Genomic DNA, 18,636 nt, shown 5'->3' on the forward strand with positions numbered 1-18,636 from the left:
GTTATTCTGTCGGATATGACACGAGTACAAACCCTCCTGCTTTATATTTTTTTTTTTCGTGGGCTTTATCAAAGTGGATTAGGGATATTGATTGATTGGGCCGTAAATTACTACTTGGGCCGTAGACTTTATTTTAGTAATTGGATTGTGTTGATGGACTTGTGCTTTGGGTTCTCTAAATTGGACTGAGACAAATAGAACGGGATATATACAACCGGGCTACAAAATAAGTCAGAAAAATAGACTTGGTATGATGGTTAAGGGTGTTAGATAGGTAGTGATAGGTCTTGGGTTCGAGTCTCGTCTGGGACAAATCTTTTTAAAGGCTTATACATAAGGTAGTTATCATATTTTTATTAATTCTATACTATTATTATTATTATTATTCAACTAATCAAAATTCATTATTATTATTAATATTAATATGATGAAAAATTAACAATTCTAGTAACTTCGTTAAGGTTATAAATATAAAAATGCTTACTATATAAATTATAACCATATTAATATTAGTATTACATATTATCATATAAATAACATATTATTTATAACTAAAGTATTATTAATGTTATATATAAACTTTTTCATATAACAAATTATTATTTTAGTATAATTTTATAGAATATACATTAATATATAACTATATGTACAAACTCTAATTATTTATATTATAAAATAAATACATGTAAACTTATAAAGAAAGTATATATATTTTAATTGAGAAATAGTATAAAAGTTTTATAAGTATAACAACTACAATTAAAATGAAAATATTATATAATATATATATTTGTTTACTATTAGTATATGTGTTAATATTATTTGAAATATAATCAATATAGGTTCGTGAATCCAAGGCCAACCCTACAATTGTTCAATGATGTTATATGTATTTTTACTACAAAATACATTAGGTGAGTATATAGATCCCTTTTAACTCTAAATATTTTGGGTTGAGAATACATGCACTGTTTTTATAAATGATTTACGTTATGGACACAAGTGATCAAAAATAAATTCTACGTTGAGTTGTACCACTGGCATACTTCCCTGTAGCTTGGTAACTAATATTTACAGCGGTATTGTAAACGCGAATCCTGTTGATAGATCTATCGGGCCTGACAACCCCAACCGGACTGGACGACCAGTATTCAACGGTTGCACAGTACTTCGTTTCGTGACTACACTTGGTACAGTGTAGTAAGATTTCATAATAAAGGGAATATGCGACGTGATTAAATGTTAAGTATGGTTACCAAGTGCTCAACCACTTAGAATATTTTTATTAAAATGTTTACATATGAAATCTTGTAGTTTATATTTATATCGTTGCCGGCATTAAACCTATATCTCACCAACTTTATGTTGACATTTTAAAGCATGTTTATTCTCAGGTACGAATTAAGTCTTCCGCTGTGCATTTGCTCATTTAAAGAATATTACTTGGAGTCGATCATCGCGATGGGATCAACTGTTGAAGACTTCGTTCGGGAGGATAAGGTCGAGGTCTTCACAGTAGTCCTAGTAAAACCAGAATGCATGACTTGTTTCTGGACGTATGAATTACGTGTCTTTATTGCCTTTGCTGAACGACTTGTGTACTAGCTATAATTATCTTCACAACTATCTTGTATCAAAGTCATTGTGTGCTATATTTCATGATTTATGTAAAATAAGCGGTATTGTAAGTTTGTAAAATATTGTATAAAAGTTTGAACGTGAAATATTATTATAATCAGTTTTTCATATAGAATTGTAGTAGTTGAATTGTATATTAGCTACTAAGTATGAACTTAACGGGTAGGTACTACCCGAATTTAAACTTATAAAACGCTAATATGAAGAAAAAGCTTTTATAAATGAGTTCATATTATGCTACGAAATACTATTAACTACTCTTAATATTCTGTATGATTAATTTGTTCCATTTGACTATTTTGAAGGAAATGGCACCGACTACTCGACACACCGTGAATATGATTGAAGAGGAATTCCGTACTTTTCTAGCTTCAAACATAGCCGCAGTACAGGTTGCGCTACATACCAACAAGAACCTTGGATCTAGCAGTACAGGAAATCGTGTAGGATGTACCTACAAAGAATTCACTGCCTGCAAACTTTTGAATTTGATGGAACCGAAGGACCGATCGGATTGAAACGGTGGACCGAGAAGGTCGAATCGGTGTTTGCCATAAGTAAGTGTACTGAAGAGGATAAAGTGAAGTACACTACGCATACCTTCACAGGTTCTGCGTTAACATGGTGGAATACCTATCTAGAGCAAGTGAGACAAGATGATGCTTACGCACTACCATGGTCAGCATTCAAGCACTTGATGAACGAGAAGTACCGTCCCAGAACCGAGGTCAATAAGCTCAAGACAGAACTTAGAGGGTTACGAACTCAAGGATTTGATATTACCACGTACGAAAGACGATTCACAGAATTATGCCTATTGTGTCCGGGAGCGTTCGAAGATGAGGAAGAGAAGATCGACGCATTTGTGAAACGATTACCGGAAAGAATCCAAGAAGATATAAGTTCACACGAGCCCGCCTCCATACAACAGGCATGTAGAATGGCTCACAAACTAGTGAACCAGATTGAAGAAAGAATTAAAGAACAGACTGCTGAAGAGGCCAATGTGAAGCAAGTCAAAAGAAAGTGGGAGGAAAACGGTGATAAGAATCACCAATACAACAACAACAGCAATTACAACAATAATCGCAACAATTATCCCAACAATCGCAACATCAATCGCAACTACAACAAACGGCCCAACAACAACAACAACAACAACAACAACAACAACAACAACAACAACAACAACAACAACAACAACAACAACAACAACAACAACAACAACAACAACAACAGCAGCAACAACTACAACAATCATCCCAACAACAATAACAACCGCAACAACAACAACAATCAGAAGCAGCTATGCCAAAGGTGTGAAAAGTATCACTCAGGGTTCTGAACCAAATTTTGCGCCAAGTGTAAAAGAAATGGTCATAGCGCGGCGAAGTGTGAGGTCTACGGACCAGGGGTTAACAGAACGAAAGGAACAAATGGTGTCGGAACGAGTAATGGTGGAGCAAGGAGTGTCGGAGCAAGTTATGCCAATGTAGTTTGTTATAAATGTGGAAAACCGGGCCACATTATTAGAAATTGCCCGAACCAGGAGAACACGAATGGACAAGGCCGCGGAAGAGTTTTCAATATTAATGCGGCAGAGGCACAGGAAGACCCGGAGCTTGTTACGGGTACGTTTCTTATTGACAATAAATCTGCTTACGTTTTATTTGATTCGGGTGCGGATAGAAGCTATATGAGTAGAGATTTTTGTGCTAAATTAATTTGTCCATTGACGCTGTTGGATAGTAAATTTTTACTCGAATTAGCAAACGGTAAATTAATTTCAGCAGATAATATATGCCGGAATCGAGAAATTAAACTTGGTAGCGAAATATTTAAGATTGACTTGATACCAGTAGAGTTAGGGAGTTTTGATGTGATAATCGGTATGGACTGGTTGAAAGAAGTGAAAGCAGAGATCGTTTGTTACAAAAATGCAATTCGCATTATACGAGTTTAACGCCTTAGAACGAGTAAAAATTTTTTTTTTTTTTTTTTTTTTTTTTGAAAAACTAAGTTACTGCCCAGACAGGGCAATCGCCGCGGCGCGGCTTGCCTTGTCGCGGCGCGGTACATAACAGGAAAAATTGCACTTCTTAACTCAGTTTCTGTTACCAATACTAGGCCATTGCCGCGGCGCGGAGCCTCTTGCCGCGGCGCGACATATAACGGGCCCAGGGCCTGACCTGCAACATTTTATCTAAACCACAAATCATGAACATTTCAATAACCCAATCTCATAAACCACTTTCAATTCATCATCAGACATTACAATAACCAAATAAACTACAAAAACATGTTTTTACTTTCAAATTCACATTTGGTCCCAAAAGTTAAACGACGACATCAATGACACATACAAAACGTTCGGCGTTGGTAAGCGGTAACCTTAGAGCCTGATTTTAAGAAAGACTTGCAATACCACTTACTATATTGCCAATGCTCCGCTAACACTTCAAATGGGCTCTTTACCTTCGCGATGAACTTTAGTCCCTAAAATATAAAACATCAAGGGGGTAAGCTTTTACACTTAGTGAGTTATAGGCAAGTAATAAAACTTAAAACATAAATCAATGGGCATAAATCACAATACTTATCCTTCAACCTATCGGTTGCTTGCTTACTTTCGGATCCGATTCATTCATACCATAGGCATGACTTACTAGGCCGACCCTAGTAATCATGCCTAAGCTAACCATAGGCATACTAAAAATGCCTAAGCTATCATCATTTCATTTCATCATCATTTCATACATAGACACTTAATGTGCCTAAGCTAAAACAAACCATAGGCAAGATTACTAGCAATGTAATAACCTTGCCTAAGCTAAACATCAACCATAGATACAATTATTAGGCTAACCTAATAATTCTATCTAAGCTACATGACTAGTGCACTTAGTCGTTACTCTCTTGCACGGATGCAATCCGAGAACACTAAGCCACTCTTAACCCACCCATTTTACCCCCTATAAACTCACCTTGCTTAAACGAAATTCCTTGATCGCTTGGAGCCTCGTTAACTTGATTAGCACCTATACATGAGCTAATCCCATTAATCACACAACTCAAAACAAAATCACAACATTCATGAATCTTTACATCTTCATATACTTATACATTCATTTAACCCCCTAAACACAACAAACATACATATAGCTTTTGATTTCATCTATTCTAAGGTAACAATATTACCAATTAGACTTCATAACTTTAATCATGTACATTACTAGTTCATCTCTTTTAGCAATAACATGCAACTTTCCTTCAATCCTTTCGTTATTCCTCAATGTGCATAATAATCCAATTTCATTACTAGCACCCTTAAATTATCAAGTAACCAATTTCTATAACTTTCAACAATAACAATAACTCATACATGAACATCCTTCATCAAATTTACTAACTAGAACACATGACTTCTCATTGAGACATTTTATCAAACACTTGGTGTGCATGACTAGAATTTGCACTAGAATATCATCAACTTCACCATATTCATGCCATAAATTCTTAATGCAAGTTTGTACATGTATCTACTTACAAAATCATAAGCAATTTCATTCTAACACATACTAATGTGCATAATTCAGCAAATAACAACTTCTTAATCATAAAACTCATCATTATCACACAATATAAGCAATACTTAGACATAAAATTCATACCTTGTCTTCTAGAGTTCAAGAACCCTAATTTGTGCACAAGAAGAGAAATAAGAAGAATTAAGGCTTGCTAGTGTGCTTAGAATATCTTAAATTTCACCAATTTGAGCTTGCATGAACACACTTTTATCAATTTATGGTTTCCTTCTTCTTCTCCCTCTAAAATCGACACACACACATATACAGGAGGCTTTCTGTATTATTTTTTTGTGAATAAAACTAGATTTCCAGCATTTGATTTCTTTTATTTAAAATAACTTTGGCTTATTTACACTTTCTACCCTCCCCATCACATCTATAGTTAAGGAGGTCCTTAATTCTAACTTTGCACTATTAGTCCTTCTTAACTTAACCAATAAACTTAACTTTTGTCCATTCTAAAATAAAATAACCTTTACCATTTAATTTCTTAGCAATAAAATTCACATAAAATAATACCTTAAATAATTGGGATGTTACAACTCTCCCCCTCTTGGATCGTTCGCGTCCTCGCGAACCATTCTTGATGCAACGACGGATAATACTTCATAAGCCATTCTTCGGGTTCCCATGTACATTCAGAACCTTTTCTAAATTGCCATAATACCTTCAATAATATTACCGACTTATTTCTCAAGTGTTTAGCCTTTTGATCCAAAATCTTTATTGGCTTTTCCGCATATCTTAACTTATTATCGACCTCAATTTCATTCAAAGGAACATAGGTTGATTCATCCGCCAAACACTTTCTCAATTGCGACACGTGAAATGTGTCATGTATATTACTCAATTCATTGGGTAAAGCCAAACGGTAGGCCACCTTCCCAACCTTTGCCACTATCTCGAATGGTCCCACGAACCTTGGACCCAATTTTCCCCTCTTTCTAAAACGGATGATGCCTTTCCATGGAGAAACTTTTAGCATCACTTTATCACCTACTTGGAATTCTATCGGTTTTCTCCTTTTATCCACATAGGACTTTTGTCGATCTTGTGCCGCCTTCATTCTTTCACGAATTTGATCAATCATCTCGGTGGTTTGTTGCACTATTTCCGTGCTTCCTAATTCCCGTTGACCTACTTCGCCCCAACATATCGGGGTTCTACACCTCCTTCCATACAACATCTCATAAGGCGCCATTCCGATTGTAGAATGATAACTATTGTTGTACGAAAATTCAACTAAAGGTAAGTGAGTATCCCAACTACCACCAAAATCGATGACGCATGCTCTTAACATATCCTCGAGAGTTTGTATAGTCCGTTCACTTTGACCATCCGTTTGTGGGTGAAACGCGGTACTTATATGTAACTTAGTACCCATTTCCTCTTGAAACTTTCTCCAATATCGAGATGTAAATCGAGTGTCTCGATCCGAAACTATGGAAACCGGTACTCCATGCCTTGCAACAACTTCTTTCATATATAACTTTGACATTGCTTCCGACGACGAAGCTTCTCTTATTGCCAAAAATAATGCACTCTTAGTCAATCTATCAACAATAACCCAAATTGCATCGTGTTGTCTAGGGGTCTTAGGCAACTTAGTCACTAAATCCATCGTAATATGCTCCCATTTCCACACCGGTACCTCTAAAGGTTGCATTTTACCGTAGGGCATTTGATGATCGGCTTTCACTTGAAGACAAGTAAGACATTTGTGCACATACTTAACTATATCCCTCTTCATTCCCGGCCACCAATAGTCTTTCCTTAAATCTCTATAAATTTTCGTAGCACCGGGGTGAATCGAATACTTAGACTTGTGAGCTAAGTCAAGGAGCTCACTTCTAACATCACTTTGCAAAGGTACCCAAATTCTCCCATATCTAAGCCTTAAACCACGAGAATCTACCACAAAATCGTCAACTTGCCCCTTGATTCTTTCTTTTCTCACGTTTTCGGGCGATAATGCTTCACCTTGTGCAACACGAATATCATCAAATATTTGAGGTGATATTACCATAGCCAAGCTTGTTATCTTAATCGGTTGATGACTTGACTTCCTACTAAGAGCATCCGCTACTACATTCGCTTTTCCGGGGTGATATAAGATCTCACAATCATAATCTTTCACCAAATCGAGACCACTCCTTTGCCTATCGTTCAAATCCCTTTGATCAAACAAATACTTTAAGTTCTTATGATCGGTATAAATGGAAAACTTAACACCATAAAGATAATGACGCCAAATCTTTAGAGCAAAAACCACGGCCGTCAATTCTAAATCATGCGTAGGATAGCGTTTCTCGTGTTCCTTCAATTGTCGGGAAGCATAAGCTATGACCTTCCCATTTTGCATCAATACACACCCTAAGCCTTTCTTAGAAGCATCACAATAAACCGTCATGTTCTCATTTCCTTCCGGTAAAACCAATATGGGCGCTTGAACAAGCTTCTCCTTAAGGAGTTGAAACGCTTGTTCTTGCTTTTCTTCCCATTTCCATGGTACACTTTTACGAGTCAACTTGGTGAGTGGGGTGGCTATTCTAGAAAAATCTTGTATAAACCGTCGATAATACCCCGCTAAGCCTAGAAAACTTCTAATCTCGGTGGGATTCGTAGGTGGTTCCCATCTCATAATTGCCTCTATCTTCACCGGATCAACACAAATACCCTTCTTGTTAATGACATGGCCCAAAAATTGAACTTCACGAAGCCAAAACTCGCACTTAGAGAACTTAGCAAACAATCTTTCTCTTCTTAAAGTCTCTAATACTTGTCTTAAATGTACCGTATGTTCCTCTTCACTCTTAGAATATACCAAAATGTCATCAATGAACACAATTACAAACCTATCAAGCATCGGTCGACAAACTCTATTCATCAAATCCATAAACGCGGCCGGAGCATTTGTTAATCCAAACGGCATAACCACAAACTCATAATGACCATACCTTGTTCGAAAAGCCGTTTTAGGGACATCTTCTTCCCTCACCTTCAATTGATGGAAACCCGACCTTAAATCTATCTTTGAAAAGAAACTAGCACCTTGTAGTTGATCAAACAAATCGTCTATCCTTGGCAACGGGTACTTGTTCTTAATAGTGACTTTATTCAATTCTCGATAATCAATACACATTCTCATAGTTCCATCCTTCTTTTTCACAAATAAAACCGGAGCTCCCCAAGGTGAACTACTAGGACGTATAAAACCTTTATCTATCAAATCTTGTAATTGAGTCATCATTTCTCTCATTTTCGACGGGGCTAATCGATAGGGAGCTTTGGCAATTGGCGTGGCCCCGGGTATCAAATCTATTCTAAACTCTACCTCTCGCTCGGGAGGTACACCGGGCAATCACTTGGAAATACATCCGGAAACTCGTTAACTATTGGTACATCATCTAATTCAACAACCTTTTTCGAATCATCAACAACATGTGCCAAAAACGCACAACACCCATGAGACAAAAATCTTTTAGCCTTAGCATATGTGCATATAGGAATTGCACGCCTAGCTCGTTCCCCATAAATCCATATAACTTTTCCACTTGGTGATTGAACTAACACTATTTTCTTACGACACAAAATTATCCCCTCATTGTCATCTAGCCAATCCATGCCCACAATTACTTGAAATTCCCCCATTTGCATGGGTATTAAATCAATGACAAACTTTTCATCATCCAAAATAATTTCAAACCCCTTAATGATACTATACACCATCACGGTCTTATTATCCGCTATTTCAACCTCTAATGGGTGTTCTAACATACTTGGGGTCATATTAAAATGCTTACAAAAAGAATATGATACAAACGACCGCGTAGCACCGGAATCAAACAAAACATGCGCAGGTAAAGAGTTTACAATAAAGGTACCTGACACCACATTTTGGGACTCCTTCGCTTCGAGTGCGGTAATCTGATGAGCTCGGGCCCTTGGTCGGCTATCACTAGTCTTCGGTTCCGTCTTAACCTCTTTCTTAACACTACCACTAGCTAAATCCTTCTTGTATTCCGGACATTCGGCTTGAAAGTGACCTTTCTCAAAACAATAATAACATTGCTTACCTTTCTTAGGACATTCGGCGGCCCTATGTCCCGGCTTTCCACAAGAGTAACAATCGGAGGTACCCGCTTTACATTCACCCGTATGATTTTTACCACACCTAGTACACGACTTGGCTTCTTTCCCACCGCTCTTACCCGACACAAAACTCCCTTTTGACTTGTGCGGGGATTCGGAACCAAACTTACCCTTCTTCGGACTAACATTATGCATCGCCTTAGAGTCTTGATCTAACTTTCGCTTAAACACCGCCTTCTTCCTAAGTTCATGCTCTCTAACAAGTGCTCTATTCATCATTTCGGCTAAGGTCTTATAAGTGCTCTTGTCGATAAATTCACTTATCTCGGGATTCAACTTTTCATGATAATGATCCATCATCAACTTGGGACTTGACACAAAGTCCGGACAAAAACGAGACTTATCATTGAACTCGGCATTAAACTCGGTCACCGATTTACTTCCATGCTCTATATTCATAAACTCGGATTTCAACCTACTAACCTCAGCGGGTGGAGCAAATTGAGTCATAAACATTTCACGGAACTTGTCCCATGAGAAACTTGTAGCCACGTCTCGCCCATGAGACTTAACTATAAAATTCCACCACTCATAACCACTACCCTTCATTTGATGTGCCGCGTAAATTACCTTTAAATGCTCGGGGCATTCACATAGCATAAAAGTTTCTTCAATCTCATCAATCCATCTTTGACTAACAATAGGGTCAACCTTACCATGAAACTCAGGGGGATGGCAATTTGCAAAGTTCTTATATTCAAAACGATCATCCTTTCTTTTAGGGGCTTCTACCTCTTCTTGCCTTACCCCACTTCCCCCTTCACCTCTTAAAGTAGCGTTATTAGCAATAAGAGTCTTTAACTTCTCGTCTAATTGATCGTTTATCATTGTCTTGATCTTTTCTAACAAGGTTGGGGTATAACGTATCAAGGCTTGCCCTATTTGCCCCGAAATGTCATTTGGCATGTTAACTTCTTCGGGTTCATTTTGAGAGTCTTCAATAGACTCCATGGATGGGGTGTGGACGTACTCGTCGTCCTCCTCATTACCTCTATTCGGTGATACAATAGCCATTCTGAAAATTACATTCAACTCATTAGTTCAAATACCTACATCATCATCATCATAACCAAACAAATCGAAAGAATTCCTAACTCGATTCACCATGACCATAGTAGACGTTCATGTGTACTAAAATGAAGTAATAACAATGGCATGTTGTTATTACACCATTTCATTACACATCTAGTCTACTACGACATCATGGCTAACGAGTATTAAACTCCTTACATAAACCAATCATAATCTCAATCATTATACTACAAGTCTCGTCAACGACTCTACCCTATGGAGCATGGCACAACTATTCGACCTTAACACTTATGCAAGTCCTAACCGCTTATCCCTTCACAACAATGGTTTAAGCCTAGATAATCCCTAGCGTGGGTTATCCAAGTCCCTTAAACCACAGCTCTGATACCAACTTTTAACGCCTTAGAACGAGTAAAAAAATTTTTTTTTTTTTTTTTTTTTTGAAAAACTAAGTTACTGCCCAGACAGGGCAATCGCCGCGGCGCGGCTTGCCTTGTCGCGGCGCGGTACATAACAGGAAAAATTGCACTTCTTAACTCAGTTTCTGTTACCAATACTAGGCCATTGCCGCGGCGCGGAGCCTCTTGCCGCGGCGCGACATATAACGGGCCCAGGGCCTGACCTGCAACATTTTATCTAAACCACAAATCATGAACATTTCAATAACCCAATCTCATAAACCACTTTCAATTCATCATCAGACATTACAATAACCAAATAAACTACAAAAACATGTTTTTACTTTCAAATTCACATTTGGTCCCAAAAGTTAAACGACGACATCAATGACACATACAAAACGTTCGGCGTTGGTAAGCGGTAACCTTAGAGCCTGATTTTAAGAAAGACTTGCAATACCACTTACTATATTGCCAATGCTCCGCTAACACTTCAAATGGGCTCTTTACCTTCGCGATGAACTTTAGTCCCTAAAATATAAAACATCAAGGGGGTAAGCTTTTACACTTAGTGAGTTATAGGCAAGTAATAAAACTTAAAACATAAATCAATGGGCATAAATCACAATACTTATCCTTCAACCTATCGGTTGCTTGCTTACTTTCGGATCCGATTCATTCATACCATAGGCATGACTTACTAGGCCGACCCTAGTAATCATGCCTAAGCTAACCATAGGCATACTAAAAATGCCTAAGCTATCATCATTTCATTTCATCATCATTTCATACATAGACACTTAATGTGCCTAAGCTAAAACAAACCATAGGCAAGATTACTAGCAATGTAATAACCTTGCCTAAGCTAAACATCAACCATAGATACAATTATTAGGCTAACCTAATAATTCTATCTAAGCTACATGACTAGTGCACTTAGTCGTTACTCTCTTGCACGGATGCAATCCGAGAACACTAAGCCACTCTTAACCCACCCATTTTACCCCCTATAAACTCACCTTGCTTAAACGAAATTCCTTGATCGCTTGGAGCCTCGTTAACTTGATTAGCACCTATACATGAGCTAATCCCATTAATCACACAACTCAAAACAAAATCACAACATTCATGAATCTTTACATCTTCATATACTTATACATTCATTTAACCCCCTAAACACAACAAACATACATATAGCTTTTGATTTCATCTATTCTAAGGTAACAATATTACCAATTAGACTTCATAACTTTAATCATGTACATTACTAGTTCATCTCTTTTAGCAATAACATGCAACTTTCCTTCAATCCTTTCGTTATTCCTCAATGTGCATAATAATCCAATTTCATTACTAGCACCCTTAAATTATCAAGTAACCAATTTCTATAACTTTCAACAATAACAATAACTCATACATGAACATCCTTCATCAAATTTACTAACTAGAACACATGACTTCTCATTGAGACATTTTATCAAACACTTGGTGTGCATGACTAGAATTTGCACTAGAATATCATCAACTTCACCATATTCATGCCATAAATTCTTAATGCAAGTTTGTACATGTATCTACTTACAAAATCATAAGCAATTTCATTCTAACACATACTAATGTGCATAATTCAGCAAATAACAACTTCTTAATCATAAAACTCATCATTATCACACAATATAAGCAATACTTAGACATAAAATTCATACCTTGTCTTCTAGAGTTCAAGAACCCTAATTTGTGCACAAGAAGAGAAATAAGAAGAATTAAGGCTTGCTAGTGTGCTTAGAATATCTTAAATTTCACCAATTTGAGCTTGCATGAACACACTTTTATCAATTTATGGTTTCCTTCTTCTTCTCCCTCTAAAATCGACACACACACATATACAGGAGGCTTTCTGTATTATTTTTTTGTGAATAAAACTAGATTTCCAGCATTTGATTTCTTTTATTTAAAATAACTTTGGCTTATTTACACTTTCTACCCTCCCCATCACATCTATAGTTAAGGAGGTCCTTAATTCTAACTTTGCACTATTAGTCCTTCTTAAGTTAACCAATAAACTTAACTTTTGTCCATTCTAAAATAAAATAACCTTTACCATTTAATTTCTTAGCAATAAAATTCACATAAAATAATACCTTAAATAATTGGGATGTTACAACGAGAAAAAGGAAAGCCCTTAATGGTGTACGGAGAAAAGGGCAACACGAAGCTACATCTTATTAGTAATTTGAAGGCACAAAAACTAATAAGAAAAGGTTGCTATGCTATTCTAGCACACATCGAGAAAGTACAAACTGAAGAAAAGAGCATCAATGATGTTCCCGTCGCAAAAGAATTTCCCGATGTATTTCCGAAAGAATTACCGGGATTACTCCCACATCGATCCGTTGAATTTCAAATAGATCTTGTACTAGGAGCTGCACCAATAGCTCGTGCTCCTTACAAACTCGCACCCAGCGAGATGAAAGAACTGCAAAGCTAATTACAATAACTTTTAGAGCGTGGTTTCATTCGACCAAGCACATCACCGTGGGGGGCTCCTGTTTTGTTTGTCAAGAAGAAAGATGGTACATTCAGGTTGTGTATCGACTACCGAGAGTTGAACAAACTTACCATCAAGAACCGCTACCCACTACCGAGAATCGACGACTTATTTGATGAACTACAAGGCTCGTCTGTTTATTCAAAGATTGACTTAGGTTCCGGGTATCATCAAATGCGGGTGAAAGAAGATGATATTCCAAAGACTGCTTTCAGAACACGTTACGGTCATTACGAGTTTATGGTCATGCCGTTTGGTTTAACTAATGCAACAGCTGTGTTCATGGACCTTATGAACCGAGTGTGCGGACCATACCTTGACAAGTTTGTCATTGTTTTCATTGATGACATACTTATTTACTCAAAGAATGACCAAGAACACGGTGAACATTTGAGAAAGGTGTTAGAAGTATTGAGGAAGGAAGAATTGTACGCTAAATTTTCAAAGTGTGCATTTTGGTTGGAAGAAGTTCAATTCCTCGGTCACATAGTGAACAAAGAAGGTATTAAGGTGGATCCGGCAAAGATAGAAACTGTTGAAAAGTGGGAAACCCCGAAAACTCCAAAACACATACGCCAGTTTTTAGGACTAGCTGGTTACTTCAGAAGGTTCATCCAAGACTTTTCCAGAATAGCAAAACCCTTGACTGCATTAACGCATAAAGGGAAGAAATTTGAATGGAAGGATGAACAAGAGAAAGCGTTTCAGTTATTGAAGAAAAAGCTAACTACGGCACCTATATTGTCATTGCCTGAAGGGAATGATGATTTTGTGATTTATTGTGACGCATCAAAGCAAGGTCTCGGTTGTGTATTAATGCAACGAACGAAGGTGATTGCTTATGTGTCTAGACAATTGAAGATTCACGAACAAAATTATACGACGCATGATTTGGAATTAGGCGCGGTTGTTTTTGCATTAAAGACTTAGAGGCACTACTTATATGGGGTCAAAAGTATTATATATACCGACCACAAAAGTCTTCAGCACATATTTAATCAGAAACAACTGAATATGAGGCAGCGTAGGTGGATTGAATTGTTGAATGATTACGACTTTGAGATTCGTTACCACCCGGGGAAGGCAAATGTGGTAGCCGACGCCTTGAGCAGGAAGGACAGAGAACCCATTCGAGTAAAATCTATGAATATAATGATTCACAATAACCTTACTACTCAAATAAAGGAGGCTCAACAAGGAGTTCTAAAAGAGGGAAATTTAAAGGATGAAATACCCAAAGGATCAGAGAAGCATCTTAATATTCGGGAAGACGGAACCCGGTATAGGGCTGAAAGGATTTGGGTACCAAAATTTGGAGATATAAGAGAAATGGTACTTAGAGAAGCTCATAAAACCAGATACTCAATACATCCTGGAACGGGGAAGATGTACAAGGATCTCAAGAAACATTTTTGGTGGTAGGGTATGAAAGCGGATGTTGCTAAATACATAGGAGAATGTTTGACGTGTTCTAAGGTCAAAGCTGAGCATCAGAAACCATCAGGTCTACTTCAACAACCCGAAATCCCGAAATGAAAATGGGAAAACATTACCATGGATTTCATCACTAAATTGCCAAGGACTGCAAGTGGTTTTGATACTATTTGGGTAATAGTTGATCGTCTCACCAAATCAGTACACTTCCTGCCAATAAGAGAAGATGACAAGATGGAGAAGTTAGCACGACTGTATTTGAAGGAAGTCGTCTCCAGACATGGAATACCAATCTCTATTATCTCTGATAGGGATGGCAGATTTATTTCAAGATTCTGGCAGACATTACAGCAAGAATTAGGAACTCCTCTAGACATGAGTACTGCATATCATCCACAAACTGATGGGCAGAGCGAAAGGACGATACAAATGCTTGAAGACATGCTACGAGCATGTGTTATTGATTTTGGAAACAGTTGGGATCGACATCTACCGTTAGCAGAATTTTCCTACAACAACAACTACCATTCAAGCATTGAGATGGCGCCATTTGAAGCACTTTATGGTAGAAAGTGCAGGTTTTCGATTTGTTGGAGTGAAGTGGGGGATAGACAGATTACGGGTCCGGAGATAATACAAGAAACTACCGAGAAGATCATCTAAATTCAACAACGGTTGAAAACCGCCCAAAGTCGACAAAAGAGCTACGCTGACATTAAAAGAAAAGATATAGAATTTGAAATTAGAGAGATGGTCATGCTTAAAGTTGCACCTTGGAAAGGCGTTGTTCGATTTGGTAAACGAGGGAAATTAAATCCAAGGTATATTGGACCATTCAAGATTATTGATCGTGTCGGACCAGTAGCTTACCGACTTAAATTACCTCAACAACTCGCGGCTGTACATAACACTTTCCACGTCTCGAATTTGAAGAAATGTTTTGCTAAAGAAGATCTCACTATTCCATTAGATGAAATCCAAATCAATTAAAAACTTCAATTAATCGAAGAACCCGTCGAAATAATGGATCGTGAGGTTAAAAGACTTAAGCAAAACAAGATACCAATTGTTAAGGTTCGATGGAATGCTCGTAGAGGACCCGAGTTCACCTGGGAATGAGAAGATCAGATGAAGAAGAAATACACGCATTTATTTCCAGAAGATACGTCAACACCTCCAACTGCTTAAAATTTCGGGACGAAATTTATTTAACGGGTAGGTACTGTAGTGACCCGAACTTTTCCATGTTTATATATATATTAAATGAAATTGTTATTTACATGATTAAGTGTTTCCAACATGTTAAGCAATCAAACTTGTTAAGACTTGATTAATTGAAATAGGTTTCATATAGACAATTGACCACCCAAGTTGAACGGTGATTCACGAACGTTAAAACTTGTAAAAACTATATGATGACATATATATATGGATATATATATAGTTAACATGATATTATGATAAGTAAACATATCATTAAGTATATTAACAATGAACTACATATGTAAAAGCAAGACTACTAACTTAATGATTTTGAAACGAGACATATATGTAACGATTATCGTTGTAACGACATTTAATGTATATATAGCATATTAAGAGATAGTTATACATCATAATATCATGATAATATAATAATTTAAAATCTCATTTGATATTATAAACATTGGGTTAACAACACTTAACAAGATCGTTAACCTAAAGGTTTCAAAACAACACTTACATGTAACGACTAACGATGACTTAACGACTCAGTTAAAATGTATATACATGTAGTGTTTTAATATGTATTCATACACTTTTGAAAGACTTCAAGACACTTATCAAAATACTTGTACTTAACAAAAATGCTTACAATTACATCCTCGTTCAGTTTCATCAACAATTCTACTCGTATGCACCCGTATTTGTACTCGTACAATACACAGCTTTTAGATGTATGTACTATTGGTATATACACTCCAATGATCAGCTCTTAGCAGCCCATGTGAGTCACCTAACACATGTGGGAACCATCATTTGGCAACTAGCATGAAATATCTCATAAAATTACAAAAATATGAGTAATCATTCATGACTTATTTACATGAAAACAAAATTACATATCCTTTATATCTAATCCATACACCAACGACCAAAAACACCTACAAACACTTTCATTCTTCAATTTTCTTCATCTAATTGATCTCTCTCAAGTTCTATCTTCAAGTTCTAAGTGTTCTTCATAAATTCCAAAAGTTCTAGTTTCATAAAATCAAGAATACTTCCAAGATTGCAAGTTTAATTCCAAGTTTTCTTAATCTATTCCAAGTAATCATCCAAGATCAAGAAACCTTTGTTACTTACATTAGGTTATCTTTCTAATACAAGGTAATAATAATATTCAAACTTTAATTCAATTTCTATAACTATAACAATCTTATTTCGAGTGGAAATCTTACTTGAAATTGTTTCGTGTCATGATTCTGCTTCAAGAACTTTCAAGCCATCCAAGGATCCTTTGAAGCTAGATCTATTTTTCTCATTTCCAGTAGGTTTATCCAAGGAACTTGAGGTAGTAATGATGTTCATAACATCATTCGATTCATACATATAAAGCTATCTTATTCGAAGGTTTAAACTTGTAATCACTAGAACATAGTTTAGTTAATTCTAAACTTGTTCACAAATAAAAGTTAATCCTTCTAACTTGACTTTTAAAATCAACTAAACACATGTTCTATATCTATATGATATACTAACTTAATGATTTAAAACCTGGAAACACGAAAAACACCGTAAAACCGGATTTACGCCGTCGTAGTAACACCACGGGCTGTTTTGGGTTAGTTAATTAAAAACTATGATAAACTTTGATTTAAAAGTTGTTATTCTGGGAAAATGATTTTTATTATGAACATGAAACTATATCCAAAAATTATGGTTAAACTCAAAGTGGAAGTATGTTTTCTAAAATGATCATCTAGACGTCGTTCTTTCGACTGAAATGACTACCTTTACAAAAATGACTTGTAACTTATTTTTCCGACTATAAACCTTTACTTTTTCTTTTTAGATTCATAAAATAGAGTTCAATATGAAACCATAGCAATTTGATTCACTCAAAACGGATTTAAAATGAAGAAGTTATGGGTAAAACAAGATTGGATAATTTTTCTCATTTTAGCTACGTGAAAATTGGTAACAAATCTATTCCAACCATAACTTAATCAACGTGTATTGTATATTATGTAATCTTGAGATACCATAGACACGTATACAATGTTTCGACCTATCATGTAGACACATCTATATATATTTCGGAACAACCATAGACACTCTATATGTGAATGTTGGAGTTAGCTCTACAGGGTTGAGGTTGATTCCAAAATATATATAGTTTGAGTTGTGATCAATACTGAGATACGTATACACTGGGTCGTGGATTGATTCAAGATAATATTTATCGATTTATTTCTGTACATCTAACTGTGGACAACTAGTTGTAGGTTACTAACGAGGACAGCTGACTTAATAAACTTAAAACATCAAAATATATTAAAAGTGTTATAAATATATTTTGAACATACTTTGATATATATGTATATGTATATATTGTTATAGGTTCGTGAATCAACCAGTGGCCAAGTCTTACTTCCCGATGAAGTAAAAATATGTGAAAGTGAGTTATAGTCCCACTTTTAAAATCTAATATTTTTGGGATGAGAATACATGCAGGTTTTATAAATGATTTACAAAATAGACACAAGTACGTGAAACTACATTCTATGGTTGAATTATCGAAATCGAATATGCCCCTTTTTATTAAGTCTGGTAATCTAAGAATTAGGGAACAGACACCCTAATT

The sequence above is a fragment of the Rutidosis leptorrhynchoides genome, chromosome 1 (genome assembly GCF_046630445.1).
Source record: "Rutidosis leptorrhynchoides isolate AG116_Rl617_1_P2 chromosome 1, CSIRO_AGI_Rlap_v1, whole genome shotgun sequence".
Lineage (NCBI taxonomy): Eukaryota > Viridiplantae > Streptophyta > Magnoliopsida > Asterales > Asteraceae > Rutidosis > Rutidosis leptorrhynchoides.